This window comes from Hemiscyllium ocellatum, chromosome 5 (assembly GCF_020745735.1).
Source record: "Hemiscyllium ocellatum isolate sHemOce1 chromosome 5, sHemOce1.pat.X.cur, whole genome shotgun sequence".
NCBI lineage: Eukaryota > Metazoa > Chordata > Chondrichthyes > Orectolobiformes > Hemiscylliidae > Hemiscyllium > Hemiscyllium ocellatum.
The window spans coordinates 95,945,788-95,966,200 of record NC_083405.1 but is presented as its reverse complement, the minus strand read 5'-3'; the positions used below and the strand labels follow the sequence as shown (position 1 = coordinate 95,966,200).

Genomic DNA, 20,413 nt, shown 5'->3' with positions numbered 1-20,413 from the left:
TACAAAACACTATATAGGACAAACAGGAAGACAGCTAACAATCCGCATCCATGAACACCAGCTAGCCACAAAACGACACGACCAGCTATCCCTAGTAGCCATACACTCAGACAACCAGGAGCATGAATTTGACTGGGAAAACACTACCATCATAGGACAAGCCAGACAGAGAACAGCCAGGGAATTCCTAGAGGCATGGCATTCATCCACAAACTCCATTAACAGACACACGGACCTGGACCCAATATACAAACCACTACAGCTGAAACTGACACCCGGAAACGGCAAGAACATCCATCAACAGACACATCGACCTGGACCCCACATACAAACTACTACAGCTGAAACTGACACCCGGAAGCGGCAAGAACAAACCACTATAAATACCGGAAGAAACATCGAAGCAGCGCTTCACAGGAGGCTCCAATAGCACTGATGATGTTCCCTAGCCAGGGAACGAAACGTTTGCAGCAAAAACTTCCAGCTCGGTGAACAGAACCACAACAACATGAATTTGATTGGGACAACACCACTATTATAGGACAGCCCAAACAGAGAACAGCCAGGGAATTCCTAGAGGCATGGCACTCATCCACAGATTCTATCAACAAACACATTGACCTGGACCCAATATACCAGCCACTGCAGCGGACAGCAACTGACAACCGGAAGTGGCAGAGACAAACCACTATAAATGCCGGAGGAAACATCACAGAAGTGCATCACAGGAGTCTCCCAAGCACTGAGGATGTCACCTAGACAGGGGACGAAACGTCTGCAGCAAAAACTTCCAGCTCGGCGAACAGAACCACAACATTGTCCTTAACTGGACACACTCTTTTTATTAATTTATTTTTTCTGACTTTGAGAACTGGTGCAGATGATGTGTGTTTTGCCCGACCTTTTAGATTCCTCTGAGTAGGGCTGAGTACAATATGGCCACTGATGCATCAAAGTTTCCAATGGAAGCAGTTGTAGATACATTCTCTAATGATTAGAGACTGGAGATGGTTGGTTCGGAGGGGACTGCATTTGAAAGGGCATCAAGGTGAATGTGCATTCAAGATTACTGCAGTTTAGATACATATTGTGATTTTCCATATACTTCACCTGAAATGGCTGCATGGCAAAGGTAATGCGCAGGCTTGTGGAATGAACATTAGCAGTTGGTTGACACTGTAGCCAGCTGCTTTCATATCCAGAGCTAATGCCTGTGTTCAAGCTTGTCTAACTACCATTCTGTTCTTTCCTGTCTCTCGTCTTGGTTTTGGTCAGATGTGCATCTCAGGCTCCCAAGTTGAAGCTGGGATATTCACGTTTCCATTTTAGTATTACTATACTGAGAAATGTCATAACACACTAAAACAATTATAGATCTATATCTAAAATTCACAAATAGTTGGAAGTTTTCTTATATCTTGTTAACCTTGCACATCAGTGTTTTGTAAATGTATTTATGGTGATGCTAGGGATGAACAACTTCAGAGGATAAGTGAGAAGTTGCTCTCTTTAGAGCAGGGAAGGTTATGGCTAGATTGAACACCTCTAATCAAAGTCATGAATATTGATTAGTAAATGAGGAGTGACTGCTTCTGATAGAAGATACTTCGGAGATGACGACAATGATAGAGTGTCAAGAAGGCATATGGTATGCTTGCCTTCATCAGACGGGATATTGAGTATAAGAGCTGGCAGGTAATGTTAAAATTGTTCAAGACTTTGGTTTGGCCGCATTTAGAATACTCACCACATTACGAAAAGGATGTGGACGGTTTAGAGAGGGTGCCAAGAAGGTTTCCGAAAATGTTGCCTGGTATGGAAGGTGCTAGCTATGAAGAGAGGTTGAGTAGGTTAGGATTGTTTTCATGGGAAAAAAGGAGATTTAGGGGGACCTGATTGAGCTCGACAAAATCATGAAGGGTATAGATAGGGTGGATAGAGATGAGCTTTTTCCCAGGGTGAGGGATTCAATAACGCGAGGTCACACGTTCAAGGTGAGAGGTGAAAAGTTTAAGGGGGATACATGTGGAAAATACTTTACACAGAATGTGGTAGGTGCCTGGAATGCGTTACCAGTAGATGCAGGCACAGTAAATTCATTTTAAGTTGCGTATGGACAGATGCATGAGTAGGTAGGGAGCAGAGGGATATACAGATGCTTAGGAGTTGGACTAGAGATTTAGACAACGGATTTGGATTCGCTCAGGCTTGGAGAGCCAAAAGGCCTGATCCTGGGCTGTAAAGTTTCTTTGTTCTCTGACAACAGATTTTGAGGTAATTGGTAGAGAACCTGAGAGTGGTAGATTTGTAGTTGCCTGGGAAAAACAGATACTGGATAAGGAGGGATTGAAATAAATAGTCTGAGTCCCAAGATAGGAATTCTCCACAGAAATTCTACAACTAGCCCTTTCGCATTAATGTTCGGATCCCGGCAAACTACATTTTAAACATTTTTTGCATTCTCAAGATTTGGATTTTAAAAAGAAACATTATCTCCTAACAACTGTGTGGTTAAGTTAGTGACACTGTTTTATGTTTGATTATAGTGTGGTATAATTCGGTCTGCAATTTGAGAGGGAGAATCTTGAATCAGATGTAACAGTATTACAATTGAGTTAAAGTAATCACAAAGACGTGAGGGAGGAGCTCGCCAGTATTGATTGGAACAGGATCCTAGTAGGGAAAATGGTGGAACAGCAGTGACGGGAGTTTCTGGGAGTAATTCAAGAGATACAGCAGAAGTTCATCCTAAGGAAGAAGAAAAATGCTAAGTGAAGGATGAGACAACCGTGGTCAGCAAAGGAATTCAGGGACAGCATAAAAGTAAGAGAAAGTATGCAAAGTCGTGAAGATCAATGCAAATCCTTTAAAAGCCAGCAGATGACAAGTAAAACAAAAAAGGAGAAGATGAAGTTAGGAGGGTAAACTAGCAAGTTGTATTTTAAAAAAAATTGCAAGAGATGCTTTAGATACATAAAAGGTGAGAGAGAGGCAAGAGTGGACATTGGACTGCTGGAAAGTGAGGCTGGAAAAGTAGTTATTGGAAACAACAAAATGTCAGAGGAATTGAATCAGAACTTTGCGTCAGTCTTCATGGTGGAAGACACCAGAAGCAGACTAGAATTAAGTGAGTCAGAGGTAGTCGGAGGTAGTAGTGACTACCACTAAAGAGAAAGCACTGGGGAAGATGGATAAATCATCCAGACTGGACTGACTGAACCCCCTGAGTTCTAAAAGTGATAGTTGAGGAAGTTGTGGAGGCGTCAGTTATGATCTTTTAGGAATCATTGGAGTCTGGCAGGACTGGAAAATGAGTCATGTAACACCCCTATTTAAGAAAGGAGGAGAGTAGAAGACAGAAAACTATTGACCTGTTAACGTTGTCTCACTTGTTAGTAAGTTTTGGAGTCCATTATTAAGGATGAGATTGTGGAGTATTTTACTGTGCATTTGGAGTGGTGCATGGTAAAAGAGGGCCAAGTGAGCATGACTTCATCAAGGGGAAGTCATGCATGACAAATGTTAGAATTCTTTGGGATAACGAGCAAGTTTAGATGAAGGAGAGCCAATGGGTGTGATCTATTTGGATTTCCAGAAGGCCTCTGACAAGGTGTCACACGAGACTGCTAAATAAGATAAGGGCCCATGTTAGGGGCAAGGCATTGATATAGGATTGACTCGCTGGTAGAGGGCAGAGCTTTGGGATAAAGGGTTTTTTTTCCAGAATAGGAACTGGTGGCAAGCAAAGTTTCACAGGGATTGGTTTTTGGACAGCAGCTATTGTACATTAATGATCTGCTCAAAGGAACTGAGGAGATTGTGGATATGTAGATGACACACTGATGAAATGACAGGCAGTATTGAAAAGGCAGGCAGGCTGCAGAAGGATTTAGACAGGCTAGGAGAATGGACAAAGTAGTGGCAGATGGAATGTAATGTGAGAAACTGGGGAAAGGAATCAGAAATCTGAAGCACAAAGTAACTTCATAGAATCATAGAATCCATGCAATGTAGGTAGAGGTCATATGGCTCAGTCTCCAGAGAGCATCCTATCCTAACCCTATAACCTCTCATTTGCCATATCTAATCCACCTAGCCCGCATAACCCTGGACACTTAACAGGCAATGCAGCATGGCCAATCCACCTAAGCTGTACGTCTTTGGACTGTGGGAGGAAACTGAAGCATCTGATGGAAACCCACATAGATACTAAGAGTGTGAAACTTCACACAGACGGTCACCTAAAGCTGTAATTGAACCCAGGCCTTAGTGCTGTCAGGCAGCAGTGCTTACCACTGTGCCACCCTGAGACTTAGGAGTCCAAGTTTAGGATTCTCTTCAGTTTAACATGCAGGTTCATTTGGCAGTTAGGAAGGCAAATGCAATGTTAGCATTCATTTCAAGAGGACTAGAATACAAGAGCAGAAATGTACTAGTAGAAGGGACCATGACCTCAGGAAACAGCTTCAGATGGCATTTCCTTTAGAACTGAGATGCGGAATTTCTTCAGCCAGAGGGTAGTGAATCTGTGGAACTCATTGCTGCAGAAGGCCAAATCATTGAGTGTATTTAAAACTGAGAGGTTCTTGGGTTGGTAAGGAATTAAAGGTTACTGGGAGAAAGTGGCATGATTGCATGACTGAGCTGACTTGGTGGCTCAAAGGCCTCATTCTGCTCCTATGATATGGTCATGGGTTGGGTACCCCCCCTCACCTATGTGCCCACTACTCCAGCAGTGGCTTTCTCTTGGGCTCTGATCGTTCTAGGCCAACAGGCTTATTTGAAATGGCGCACTTTCGGAGCCCCCACTCCTTCCTTCATGCAGCTAGTGAGAGAGAATACACTAAACACAATTTATAATAAAAGATCAAAGGGTCACACAACTTGTGCGAGTGTGTTGAACAAACCTAGATGGCTGTTATGTCCAATCAGTTAGAATGGAGGTGCAGGTTTTGATTTAACATGCAAATCCCTGCCCCAAGATAACTTAAGGTTTTATCAGAAGAAAAGTGACACCATAGGTCAAACATGCAGTTTAGGTGTGAGTCCATGTTTCAAGTCTGTTTGCATGTCACCCTGAAGCCACATCATGGCTCTGATACTCATGGCCATACACTTACTTTTCTCTCTTGAATTTGAATTGAAGTTTTGGGCTCCATCTCGTGGCGGAAGTCAATAAGTGCAGGTTGCCCTGCAGAGGCTCAGCTGCACAGCCTTAGATGGAGCCTGGTCAGTTTAACAGTCTGTAGAATATAACATTGGAACTATTTTTTATTTTGAAATGTTTTTTGTTTTAAGTTATTTCTTTTATCAATGCAGAAATGTAGACACGTAAAGTGTTGGTTGCACTAATTCATCTTGGAACATACAGGTCATAGAGTCATAGAGATGTACAGCATGGAAACAGGCTTTTCGGTCCAACCCATCCATGCCGACCAGATATCCCAACCCAATCTAGTTCCACCTGCCAGCACCCGGCCCATATCCCTCCAAACCCATCCTATTCGCATACCCATCCAAATGCCTCTTAAATGTTGCAATTGTACCAGTCTCCACCATATCCTCTGGCAGCTCATTCCATACCCGTACCACCCTCTGCGTGAAAAAGTTGCCCCTTAGGTCTCTTTTATATCTTTCCACTCTCACCCTAAACCTATGCCCTCTAGTTCTGGACTCCCCAACTCCAGGGAAAAGACTTTGTCTATTTATCCTATCCATGCCCCTCATAATTTTGTAAATCTCTATAAGGTCACCCCTCAGCCTCCGATGCTCCAGGGAAAATAGCCCCAGCATGTTCAGCCTCTCCCTGTAGCTCAGATCCTCCAACCCTGGCAACATCCTTGTAAATCTTTTCTGAATCCTTTCAAGTTTCACCACATCTTTCCGATAGGAAGGAGACCAGAATTGCACGCAATATTCCAACAGTGGCTTAACCAATGTCCTGTACAGCTGCAACATGACCTTCCAACTCCTCTACTCAATACTCTGACCAATAAAGGAAAGCATACCAAATGCCGCCTTTGCTATCCTATCTACCTGCGACTCCACTTTCAAGGAGCTATGAACCTCCACTCCTAGGTCTCTTTGTGCAGCAACACTCCCTAGGACCTTATTATTAAGTGTATAAGTCCTGCTAAGATTGCTTTACCAAAATGTAGCACCTCGCATTTATCTGAATTCCATCTGCCACTTCTCAGCACATTGGCCCATCTGGTCCAGATCCTGTTGTAATCTGAGGTAACCCTCATTTGCTGTCCACTGCACCTCCAATTTTGGTCTCATCTGCAAACTTACTAACTATCTTTTATGCTCGCATCCAAATCATTTATGTAAATGGCAAAAAGTAGAGGGCCCAGCACCGATCCTTGTGGCACTCCACTGGTCACAGGCCTCCAGTCTGAAAAACAACCCTCCACCACCACCCTCTGTCTTCTACCTTTGAGCCAGTTCTGTATCCAAATGGCCAGTTCTCCCTGTATTCCATGAGATCTAACCTTGCTAATCAGTCTCCCATGGGGAACCTTGTCGAATGTCTTACTGAAGTCCATATAGATCATATTTACTGCTCTGCCCTCATCAATCCTCTTTGTTACTTCTTCAAAAAACTCAATCAAGTTTGTGAGACATGATTTCCCACGCACAAAACCATGTTGACTATCCTGAATCAGTCCTTGCCTTTCCAAATGCACGTAGATCCTGTCCCTCCGGATTCCCTCCAACAACTTGCCCACCACCGAGGTCTGGCTCACCGGTCTGTAGTTCCCTGGCTTGTCTTTACTGCCCTTCTTAAACAGTGGCACCATGTTAGCCAACCTCTAGTATAATGTTTAATATTTTTCTCAGCTAACGAAAACTCTATGGCATTTATAACCAGCTTTAACATTGATTCCCATGGGAATCAGTGCTACATTAAGACTTTTCACTGAAAGTTGTTTTTATCAGGAATGCAGTCCCAACTTTGTGAGGTCACTCTGTTACCACGGAGGAAAAGTGTGATCTGGGAAAACTGTGTTTTATGCTTTCTTCACTTAGTTTATGTTACAATGTGGTGCAGGAAATCCCTGTTTTGTTTAACACCACTTGTATGCTTTTGGACTTTTTTCTTACTGAAATGTAACATGTTTCTATTGGTCCCAGTTAACTGAATAGCAATGCATCTCCTTATTGTCAGCTTCCACAACAGAATTGACCTACTGTTGTCGCATCTTGCTGGAGTAACATGCTGGAAATTTGAGGCCTGCTATTATCAGAGTCATCTCAAAAGTTAGATTTTTTTTAAAAGTATACAGAATTCTTAGATTCACTTCGATTTTTTTTCAGACCTAGTTTGATAGATGCCACAGGCCAGGTTTCTGGACTTTACAAGAAACACTTGCAAATAGTCAGACTGTAGCTACAGAAACTTTGAGTTCATTAATGTTTAAAACTCTAACCCCTTCAATCTCCTCCTTCTTCAATTCCCCCCACCTCGCAATCCGCATCCTGCATATTTTCCCACAGCTTGTCATGATCTAAAATAGTTCCTTATCATTTTCCCCCTTACACAGACTGACAAAAATGATGGTGATCTAGATGGAGTGAAAATTGGAAAAGCAATACAATTCTCATACTTTGTCCTCCTGACTGAAACATTTGCCCAGCCCTGCCTTAAAGCTGTAGAATCTAGGATGCCAACAGTCTGGTGTTGCAAAGTTCATGTGTATTGTAAGTTGGTTGCCTGTGTTGTAATTTTGGATGAAAATGCATTTTTATATATTCAGATGGTGTAAAATGTTTATTGAATGAGTGACACTGAATTAGCATTAATTTTATTCGCTTTTCTCACTTTTTTCCCACATTGAGCCTATTTTTACACTTACCAGGGCAAATATCGCACTTTTTTTTCCCCCCATATTTCCCCATATTTTATCGCTATCTAAATCATGCATAGCATAATACTGATTTCTTTTGTAAGTGCATGGTTGACTCATGGAAACTTTAACAATCCTGTAGCATCTTTTGTGTTCTCTCCCAGTTTTAATGACAGGCTTCCATTTAGTCCTAGCCATTTAATGAAGAAATTATCCCAACAGTGTATAGAGCTGCTAAAGATGTTGGTTATATTTAAAAATGAAATAATTGACTGTTTTCTTCAGAAGAAAATGTTGTAAGTGATAGTCAGGGTCTTGTAAACCTTTTATTCTGCCCCCATATAGCCTACAGGCTAACAGTGAGATGATGTGTCTATTTTCTTTTTTCCATGTCACAGCTGTAGAACAGTCATACAGTAAATCTGCCAGGGGAATAGTGAATGTGCATCTGTCCTTATATTATAGTTTTTGAGCCCTGAATTCATTTTATAGTATAACAGTGCAGCTGCATAATGTACCAATTTTTTTTTGTCAATCCCCTAAATGATATTCAGTGTAATAGACCAAAACAAATGCTCACTCCTTGTCTCGCAACCTTCTCTTGCTTTAGTTGACTATTATCATCCTTCACCGTGTCTCCACTGTTATCACTGCACTTAACCTGGTTCAATTCATAACTATCTAACACTGCCTGAGAATAACCGTAATGGCTTATCTTCCCGCTGTGTCAGTTATTTTTGGTTCCCCTCTCAATTTCTCCATGCTGTCCTTTGGTGGCATGAGAAAAAGGTATTTGTTTCCAAAGGTTTATAGACATCTCTTACCACATCCTTGGTCAGCTATTCCGATATCTCTAACTTAACAGATTGCCTACAACATCCAATACTGGAAGAGCGGAAATTCCCTGTAATTGTGAAAATCAAACCACTGTCTTCAGTTCCCAGGACAAACTCTGTTTTTCAGCCAATTGTTCAAGCTTATTTCACCTTACTGCCTTTCACATTCTGAACTTTATGATGCCTGAGCCCTTGTAGATCTCTTGCCCATATTGTTACTTAGAGTCAACCCCTGTGCCCAGTGACTTTATTGGTTGCTGGTCAAGCAAGTTCTTGATTTTTTACATTCTCATGATGGATTCCAAATCCTCATTATGGCATTGATTGTCCATATCTTTATAATCTCTCCCAGCCTTTGACTTTGAGATACTGTATTTACAGTAATTCAGACCTCTTGAGTATCCCTGATGTCAATTCTCAACATTGATCATCATGCTTTCAGCCCTAAGCCACTGAATTTCCTCCTTAAATCTCCCCTTCCCTTCCACTTTAAATTGTTTCTTTAAACTTGCCTATCTGACCAACCCTTAGTATTTGCTTTTGTGGCTTATTGTCTAATTTTGATTTGTAATGTTGGTGTGAAACAGCATGGGATCATTTTTTTATTCTGCTCCAGGTGATATCAGTGCATTGTTTCAAAACTAGTTCAATCTGCTTTATAACTGTGGTGTAAATATACAGATTCACATTGACTATGAAGTTCAAACTCAAATTTATCTAATTTGTTACTGTTGTGAAGCAAGTTAGGAAAATAACAGTATTCCTTCCAGCCTGAAAATACTTGTGTCACTAGTTGGAGCAATACTTCACCCTACAGCCCTTGCATGCTTGTAAGGAATGCAACTCATTTTCGTAATGAAAATTGTGCATTAAACAATATTTTAGCTCTTGCTTATCTTGCACTTCATAATGAGTGCTATGCACAGGAAACCCATGTAACAGTGCAGGATTATCTAATGACACACTTCCACTGGAATTGATTAATCAGTAAACATCTCCATTTATTTTGAGGTCCAGTATAATACAGATGTCACTGGGTGTAGTCAATAGTTGCATTGCAGCTGTGCAGTAGTTGGACCATTCGATCTTGGCAGGTTACCAGCCACAAAAAAACAACACTGAACGGAGGTTAGAGTATTGTACACTGTGTTCTATAGGAAGTCACAACACAGATTGAAAACTTAAAATGAATGAATCATTCCACAAATAAATGCAGCTTCTTTCTTAAACAACACATATACAAAAAACTACGGAGTGATGAAAAATTATGGATGTGAAAAGGTTGTTTCCTTTTGTGGGAAAATCTGGGACAGAGGATTACTGTTGAAAATAAGGTGTAGCACATTTTAGGCATGACAAATGTTTGGAACACCCTCCCTCAGATGTAAGAAGCAGAGCTTTTCAATATTTTTTAAGGTAGAATTCAATAGATTCTTGATGGACTAGGAGATGAAAGGTTCTTGATAGGCTATTCTCACATATCGACTCTGACTTTCGAGCACCTGCAGTCCTCACTATCTCCAAGTTGCTGAAAACCATACTGTGAAGCCTCTGCCAAGAATGCCCACCTTGAAGAGGTTTTCCTCCTCTCTCCGCAAAGGTCTCAGTGGGTCTCTCTTTCACTGTAATCCCCTGGTCATTTCCTCCACTTTGAAGCTCTTCCAACACATCCTGAAACAATCCCACTACTCCTCCTACCTGTATCCACTTATCACCATCCCACCTAATTTTCTCCCAGCCTCACCCCCTCTCTCTCTCTCTTAGCCCTCTTCCCCCTCCCCAGTGCTGATGAAGGGTTCTGACCTGAAACATTGACTCTCCTGCTCCTTTGATGCTGTGCTTTTTCCAGCTCCACACTTTATCAACTCTACTTTAACAACTGACCAACTCAATTGACAGTAAAAAGTGAGGTCTGCAGATGCTGGTGATCAGAACTGAAAAATGTGTTGCTGGTTAAAGCACAGCAGGTCAGGCAGCATCCAAGGAACAGGAAATTCGACGTTTCGGGCCAGAGCCTGATGAAGGATGAAGGGCTCTGGCCCAAAATGTTGAATTTCCTGTTCCTTGGATGCTGCCTTACCTGCTGTGCTTTAACCAGCAACACATTTTTCAACTCAATTGACAGAGCACTCAGTTGGTTAATCCAGTCCTGAATGTTAGCACTTCTGCAATCACTGTCTTCGGTCTTGCTGTACTTCATGGCCGCAATCACTGGCTTGGGTGTGATGACCCATAGATTTTGTCAGCTGATCCCACAAGGGCTTGCAACCCACAGTGTGAGAGCCCTGTTCGAGAGAGTGATAATGGGAGTTAACAGTAAAGTAATAAGGAAATGGTGGTAAAATGAACAAACACTTTGTTTCTGTCTTCAATACACAGGAAACAAAAACCTCCAGTAGTAGCTGTAAATTAGGAGACAAAAGGGAGAGGAGAACTTAACAAAATTACAATCAGAACGGAAGTAGTACTAAGCAAGCTGATGAAGCCGCAGGTTGATTAGTCTTTGGTGTAGATGGACTTCAACCTAGGGTCCTAAAAGATGTAGATCTGTTGGCTTTAATTTTCCAAAACTCCCTAGGTCCAGGAAATGTGGCACTGGGCAGTAGCCTCGGGCAATTCCAGCCTCAGGTGACTGTCTGTGTGGAGTTTGCACATTCTCCCCGTGTCTGCGTGGGTTTCCTCTGGGTGCTTCGATTTCCTCCCACAGTCCAAAGATGTGCAGGTCAGGTGAATTGGCCATGTTAAATTACCCATAGTGTTAGGTGCATCATTCAGAGGGAAATGGGTCTCGGTGGGTTACTTTTTGGAGATTCGGTGTGGACTGGTTGGGCTGAAGGGCCTGTTTCCACAATGTAGGGAATCTAATCTAATCTCAAGCAGGTGAACTTGAAACTTGGTCTCTGGCTCAGGTAGACGCATTACCACTGTCTACAAGAATCATACGAGTATGGGCAATGTTCTTCTACAATGGCCTCTGCAATGCCACATAGTCTGAGGTGAAAACCTAGCCACACAGTTTTGTCATCTTGGGTTTTTGGCAAAGCAATAATTTATGTTCTTCCCATAGGGTTTTTTGGCAGGTTAACGTAAGATGTGTATTGTGGCGATATGTTCCCAATCGGACTCTGTCTTCAGCATTATAATTGGTGACTTGTTGTCCAAAAGAATAGTACTTCAAAATAAATTCTGTTCCTAGTGAAGTCACAAAAACAGATAAGTCAGCCTTGTTTAGCAGGATGTTTACTTGCATATAGTGAGAGACGATTGCAATTTGAGTGAGTTTGAGTGTACCCATCCAGCAGAAAATGTCAGTGTCTGAGATTCTTCTCCGCTTGGAAGTTGGTAAGATATTGCTGACTGCCACCTTTAAATTGACTATTGAAAGCTGGCTGCTAAATCATTCTCTTGTATTGCTAGGGACATTTTTAAAGAGATGCACATTGGAACCAACATAATTGTGTTGGAACCTTTTTAGAGAAAGTTCACATCTTATTTAAAAACTGAAAGAACTGTGTATGCTGGGAGTCAGAAACTAACATTAATTGCTGGAAAAACTCAGGTCTGAAAGCATATGTGGAGAAAAAGCAGAGTTAACATTTCAGGTCCAGTGACCCTTGTAGCATTTATTTTGTCACTTGATTTATTCCTGGCATGAAGAGCTTATCTTGTGAATAAAGGTTGAATACTGCCTATGCCGATTGCAGATTAGAAGAATGAGAGATGATCTTATTGAAATGGATATGATCTTGAAGGGACCTTATCATCTACATACTTGTAGAATGTTTTCTTTAGCACGGGAAGGCTAGAACTAGACAAGCGGTCTTCCATTTATGTCAGCAGCAAGGACGGTTTTATCAGGATTGTTATTCAGTCGAATTCTTTTCCCCAGAAGGCAGTGGAGGGTGAGTCATTGAATTTATTCAAAGCTGACTTTGCCTTGTCTAATGACAATTCTATCCAGAATAATGGCGACAAGACATAAAAGTGGAGTTGAGAATAGAATCAGTCAGCCATGATGTGGTTGAAAAGGTGTTTTCAAAATTTAAACTGCCACCTCGTGCTTGTATGTTCTATATTCCGATGATGACATCAAAGTTTACTTGAACCTCGACAAGAATAGTAGTGTGGATTTTGCCAAGAGTATAAAGTGCAAAATGACAGTTAAAATTGTTTTGTGGGGCCAACCAAAGTAGGTGTGTCCCTTTGGTTCTTAGATGAAAACTAGCAGCCTGGACTGAAAAAAAGATACTGGGGATGCTGGAGACCTGAAGTAAAATCAAAGTACGAGAACGCTGGTCTATCACCTGAGCAGATGAAAACCGTTAACATTTCAAGCCAATTATGATTCTTGCTTGAACACCAAGCCTGACTTCTTCCCTTCTTTGAACTGCTCCTGGAACTCCCTTCACTACACTTGTCAGGGTCTACCATATGTTTTTCAAAGGCCAGCTGGTGCTGCTGCTTGGATGACAAATGGAAGTGTTTTGGGATTTAAAATAGAATGAGTTTTGAACAATGCCTGCTCCCGAGTGTTGCAAATCTAATTTGCGCTTTAAAAAATATTGAGGATTTGGTTGTTTTAATAAAAGCAACAACTTGTCAAAAGGCTGTGTCTCTCGTATGTATAGTGTGTGTGTGTGTATATATGTATGTGTGTGTATATATATATATAAAAAAAATAAAATATACTAAAGTGCTTCATGATCAATTACATACCTTTTTGAAATATTGCCTGTTATTACATTTCATAATTACAGTTGAGTCTACTTTACAAGCTATCAGCACACTCTTCTCATTCAGTTCAAATTATGGATTTTCTTTGAGATTTGGTACTCCCATTCTGTCATGATGAGTGGAAGATGAAAAGCTTCAACAGCATTTTTATTTCAGCGATGCTCAAGTCCTGTACAACCAGGCAACAACTTATATTTAAGGAGAAGTTGGACATATTTTTAATTTGGTAATAGGTTGAAGAGTTATGGGGAGAAGGCAGGAAAATGGTGAGAAGCATATCAGCCATGATCGAATGGTGGAGCAGACACAATGGGCCAAATGGCCTAATTCTGAGCACTTATTTCCTGAAATTGTAGCACAAACTACCACAAATAGCAATGTCTAGTGATATGGATTGAGAATAAATATTGACCAGATCACTAGAAAAACTCTCTGCTTTTGTTTTGAAAATCCTTTCAGTTCTATCATATCCATCTAAAAAAGTGAGGCCTCAGTTTAAACTACTTTCTGAAATATGCCATTTTGGAAAGCGTTAACAAATTTAGGACAATACCAATGAATTTTGCTTTGTGTGTTGAGCAGTATATAGTATGGATTTTCAAACAGTGAAAAGGAATCAAAAGCCCTAGAATCATGTTAGAAATCATGGGAAGAAACTTGTGGGGCATTCAGGGTCTTTCTGATGAAAGAGTTGTAATATAAGTAACCTTCCTCAAGCTGGGTTGTAAGCACCACCACTGCACCTATCACCATATTTGTTGATGGCTTAACTACCAAGTTGATGTAACAAACGGAATAAAATACAAATGAGTTGAATAGCTCGTTGTTAAGTTAGATAAATCAGGTAAAATTAAGTTTGGAATTTTTTGGAACAATATAAGTGACGAGCTGCATTCTCTCTAATTTTGTTCTTTCGCACCGACCCCCAATGACTCCTGAAACTGGAGTCAATGCTGGAAAGGTCATGGCACGCTAATCAGTGTGTTTTGATCCTCTGCGCAGCTTAGAATGTTAGTGGCAGGTAACATTCCTACGTCAAGCACCAGATAATAACCACTGACAGCAAGAGAATCTCACTATCATCTCTTGACATTTAGCATTACCATCACTGATTTTGCTATGATCAATATACTAAGATTAATATTGAGCATAAACTGAACCTGCCATATAAATACTGTGGCAACATGAGCAGGTCACACTAGGGATTCTTTGCAGAATAATTCAACTCCTGTCTCCCCAGCGCATGTCATAGTGTCCATCTACCTAGATATGTACAGTTCCAAGAATACTTGAGAAGCTTGGCAGTATTCCGGGCAGAGCAACCTGCTTGATTGGCACCTCATCCATCACTTTAAGTGTTTACTGTCTCCATGATCGAAACATTGGCAACAGTTCATACCATATTTGAGATGAATTGCAACAACTTACCAAGGCTTCTTTGACTATATCTTCCCATTCTGCAACCTCTGCTGCCTAAAGAACAAGGGCAGCAGAAGCACCTGCAGATTCCCCTCCAAGCTACACATCGTCCTGACCTAGAAATAATCTGTCAATCACCTGTGTCACTGAATCAAAAATTTGGAACTCTCTCCCTAGTAGTACTGTTATAACAGATGGACCATTGCATTTAAGGTTGGATTGCCGTCACTTTCTTGGGTAATTGGAGATAGGCAACGAATGCAGGCTTTGCTAGTGATGCCTGCAAACATGAAAGAACATTGGCACAGTAGTAGGCAATTCAGTTTGTTTGTTGGGTATACTCTGGCATGGAATATAGTCATGCCTAATGGAACACATCAGTGCTTTTTTATCCACACTATCCCCACAATCCTTTGTGCCATTGATATCAAACACTTATCAACCTTTATTTTAAATAATCTCTAAAACTGAGATTCCACAGCCCTCTGAGGTCAGGAATGCCATTGATTCACGAGTCTGAGTGTGTGAGACCACCTCTCATTCCTCAAAACTCTAGAGAATGCAGGTTCACTTTGTCCAATTTCTCTTCACAGGATAATCTAACCATCTTGCCTAAGTGAAGGAGACCAAACTGCACCCAGTTTCCATGTGAGATCTAACCAAGGTCTTATACAATTGAAACAAGACTTCAGTATTCCATGCTCAAAGCCTCTTGGGATAAATATTGTATTAGCCTCTTTAATAGCTTGCTGCACCTGCATGTTTGCCTTCATTGATTATTGACAAGGGCACTGAAATCCCTTTGTTCATCAACACTTTTCAACCTCTCACTCCATTTTTAAGAAATATCCTGCAGATCTGTTTTCTACCTAAGTGAGTAACCTCCCATTTTTCCACATGACATTCTATGTCTGCCATGTTCTTGCCCAACCACTAAGCCTGTCCAAACCTTCTTTGAAAACATTCTCCATTTTTCTCACAACACTGGTTTTTTGCTCAGCTTTGCATCATCTGCAAAGTTGGGATTACATTTGGACCCCATATCTAAATCATTGATTATAGGAAACAACTGAGGCCTAAGTGCCAATTTATTTCGTATGCCGTTAATCATCATCTGCCAATGGGAGAATGACCTATTAATTAAAAAGAACTTTTTTTTTAAAAAACCTTCCCCATGTTACCTGGAACACTCTTCAGCAAGAACCTGGGAAGCTAATCTCTCTTCTGGGATTTGAGACTTTCATATTCAAACAGTGTGGTCAGATGTTTTTACATCTATGATTGTAAATCAGTGTGGCAGTTTTTGAGTGCTTATTTTTGGTGATGTGCTACTACATTTGTATTAATTTGAAAATCACAAAGTGCTAAAACCTTGAAGGAGATCCTACTTTACTTGCTTTGGAAACTTCAGAGCTGCTGCCAACTCATTCTGAAGACATTGTCTGCATTGCTATCAATTGAGCTGGTCTGCAGTTACAGGGAGCCACATAAATGCATTCTGTCAGGTTTAAAGGGTAAAAACCTGAGATGAGTAGAAGTAGGTCAGTTGCTGCCTCTCCTCTACCCAAACCTCTCCTTCCCCCCAAAAAAAAACATGCAATCGTGGCTGGTCTAAACTTCACTTTCCTGCACTATTACTGCATGTTTAAATACTTAAAATGTCTGTCTTTGAATATACTGAATGACTGACAATTCAGTCCTTGGGGAGCTCTATACAATTGCTATCCTAGTCCTAAATAACTGATCCTTTGAGTCTCTGATCCCCTGCCCTAGAGTTCTAGGCTGAGCATCCCTGCAGCAATTACCTTATCAGACCTCTTGATCATTTTATATATTTCAATGTCATCACCCCTCACTCTTCAAAATCATAGGGAATATCGTTATTTTAAATTAACCTACTCAGACTTTTTGTGAATTACCTCTGGAGCAAGTGAGGAATAAACCCAGGCCTCTTGAGGCAGGCAAACTGTCAGTATGTCTCAAGACCCTAGTTTACCCAATCTCTGCTCATTGTGCAATCATCTTATAATAGGAATTGGTCTTTATATGAGCTCAAAGCTAGGTTAAGAACTCTTAGATTGGATACAGAACTGGCTCAAAGGTAGAAGACAGAGGGTGGTGGTGGAAAGTTGTTTTTCACACTGGAGACCTGTGACTAATGCAGTGCCACAAGGATCGATGCTGGGTCCTCTGCTTTTTGTCATTTATGTAAATGATTTGGATGCGAGCATAAGAGGTACAGTTAGTAAGTTTGCAGATGACACCAAAATTGGAGGTGTAGTGGACAGCGAATGAGGGTTACCTCAGATTTCAACAGGATCTTAACCAGATGGGCCAATGGGATGAGAAGTGGCAGATGGAGTTTAATTCAGATAAATGCAAGGTGCTGCATTTTGGGAAAGCAAATCTTAGCAGGACTTACACACTTAATGGGAAGGTCCTAGGGAGTGTTGCTGCACAAAGAGATCTTGGGTGTGCAGGTTCATAGCTCTTTGAAAGTGGAGTTGCAGGTAGATAGGATAGTGAAGAAGGTGTTTGGTATGCTTTCCTTTATTGGTCAGAGTATTGTACAGGAGTTGGGAGGTCATGTTGCGGCTATACAGGACATTGGTTAGGTCACTGTTGGAATATTGTGTGCAATTCTGGTTACCTTCCTTTCAGAAAGATGTTGTGAAACTTGAAAGAGTTCAGAAAAAATTCACAAGAATGTTGCCAGGGTTGGAGGATTTGAGCTACAGGGAGAGGCTGAACAGGCTGGGGCTGTTTTCCCTGGATCGTTGGAGACTGAGGGGTGACCTCATAGAAGTTTACAAAAACATGACGGGCATGGATAGGGTAAATAGGCAAAGTCTTTTCCCTGGGGTCAGGGAGTCCAGAACTAGAGGGCATAGGTTTAGAGTGAGAGAGGAAAGGTATAAAAGAGACTGAAGGGGCAACTTTTTCACACACAGGGTGGTACGTGAATGGAATGAACTGCCAGAGGAAGTAGTGGAGGCTGGTACAATTGCAACACTTAAAAGACATTTGGGTGGGTATATTAATAGGAAGGGTTTGGAGGGATATGGGCCGGGTGCTGGCAGGTGGGACAAGATTGGTTTGGGATATCTGGTCGGCATGGATGAGTTGGACCAGAGGGTCTGTTTCTATGCTGTACATCTCTGACTCCATAAGAAGATACTGTACATCAAGTGTGGTCTCGCTAAGGTCCTACGTCATTTCAATAAGTTTTCTTTACTCTTATGCTCCAATTCCCTGTTGTGATAAAGCATGACATACCGTTTGTCTTCCTAAATATTTCCTGTACCTGCATGTCTGAGATTCCAGGTCAATTAATACCTGCCTCCTTCAAAAGTATTCAGCTTCTCTGTCTTGTCTTTCAAAGTGAATAATTTCCAATAGTAGATGGAATATAATATAATTTGGAACTGTATTGTCATCTGTATCCTATTTTTGGTTCAGTTATAGAGTCACAGATGTACAGCATGGAAACAGACCCTTCGGTCCAACCCGTCCATCCCGAACAGATATCCCAACCCAATCTCGTCCCACCTGCCAGCACATGGCACATATCCCTCCAAACCCTTTCTGTTCGTATACCTATCCAAATGCCGCTTAAATGTTGCAATTGTACTAGCCTCCATCATATCCTCTGGCAGCTCATTCCATACACTTACCACCCTCTGCGTGAAAAAGTTGCCCCTTGGGTCTCTTTTATATCTTTCTTAACTCTCCCTCTAGTTCTGGACTCCCCCACCCCACCCCATCCTATCCAAGCCCCTCATAATTTTGTAAACCTCTAAGGTCACCCCTCAGCTTCCGACACTCCAGGGAAAACAGCCCTAGCCTGTTCAGCCTCTCCCTGTAGCTCAAATCCTCCAACCCTGGCAACATTCTTGTAAATCTTTTCTGAGCCCTTTCAAGTTTCACAACATCTTTCTGATAGGAAGGAGACCAGAGTTGCACACGTTATTCCAACAGTGGCCTAACCAATGTCCTGGACAGCTGCAACATGACCTCCCAACTCCTGTACTCAATACTCTGACCAATAAAGGAAAGCATACCAAATGTCACCTTCGCTATCCTAACTGCCTGCGACTCCACTTTCAAGGTGCTATGAACCTGCAGTCCAAGGTCTCTTTGTTCAGCAACACTCCCTCTGACTTACCATTTAAGTGTATAAGTCTTGTTAAGGTTTGCTTTCCCAAAATGCAGCACCTCGCATTTATCTGAATTAAAATCCATCTGCCACTTCTCAGTCCATTGGCCCATCTGGTCCAGATCCTGTTATAATCTGAGGTAACCGTCTTCTCTGTCCACTACACCTCCAATTTTGGTGTCATCTGCAAACTTACTAACTGTACCTCTTATGCTCGCATCCAAATCATTTATGTAAATGACAAAACGTAGAGTTCTTCGCACCGATCCTTGTGGCACTCCACTGGTCACAGGCCTACAGTCTGAAAAACAACCCTCCACCACCATCCTCTGTCTTTTACCTTTTGAGTCAGTTCTGTATCAAAGTGGCTAGTTCTCCCTGTATTCCATGAGATCTAACCTAATCTAATCAGTCTCCCATGGGGAACCTTGTCGAACGTCTTACTGAAGTCCATATAGATCATATCTACTGCTCTGCCTTCATCAATCATCTTTGTTACTTCTTCAAAAAATTCTCAATCAAGTTTGTGAGACATGATTTCCCATGCACAAAGCCATGTTGACTATCCCAAATCAGTCCTTGCCTTTACAAATAGATGTATATCCTGTCCCTCAGGATGCCCTCCAACAATTTGCCCACCACTGAGGTCAGACTCACTGGTCTATAGTTCCCTGGCTTGTCTTTACTGCCCTTCTTAAACAGTGTTTGCCAACCTCCAGTCTTCCGGCACCTCACCTGTGATGATCACTGATACAAATATCTCAGCAAGAGGCCCAGCAATCACTTCTCTAGCTTCCTACAGAGGTCACGGGTATGTCTGATCAGGTCCTGAGGATTTATCCACCTTTACCCGTTTCAAGACATCCAGCACTTCCTCCTCTGTAATCTGGACATTTTGCAAGATGTCACCATCTATTTCCTTACAGTCTATATCTTCCATATCCTTTTCCACAGTAAATACTGATGCAAAATATTCATTTAGTATCTCCCCCATTTTCTGTGGCTCCACATAAAAGGCCGCCTTGCTGATCTTTGAGGGGCCCTATTCCTTCCCTCGTTACCCTTTTGTCCTTAATTTATTTGTAAAAACCCTTTGGGTTCTCCTTAATTCTATTTGCCAAAGCTATCTCATGTTCCCTTTTTACCCTCCTGATTTCCCTCTTAAGTATACCCCTACTGCCTTTATACTCTTCTAAGGATTCACTCAATCTATGCTATCTATACCTGACATTAGATTAGATTACTTACAGTGTGGAAACAGGCCCTTCGGCCCAACAAGTCCACACCGACCCGCCGAAGCGCAACCCACCCATACCCCTACATATACCCCTGACCTAACACTACGGGCAATTCACCTGACCCGCACATCTTTGGACTGTGGGAGGAAACCGGAGCACCCGGAGGAAACCCACGCAGAC

The 20,413-nt window shown here is 41.7% G+C and overlaps 1 protein-coding gene across 1 annotated transcript in view; it reads left to right on the top strand.

Moving 5' to 3' along the window:
* Positions 1 to 20,413, top strand: part of LOC132815792 (rho GTPase-activating protein 21-like) — a 249,534-nt gene that overhangs the window by 20,792 nt on the left and 208,329 nt on the right. The gene's annotated exons all lie outside the window — the stretch shown is intronic.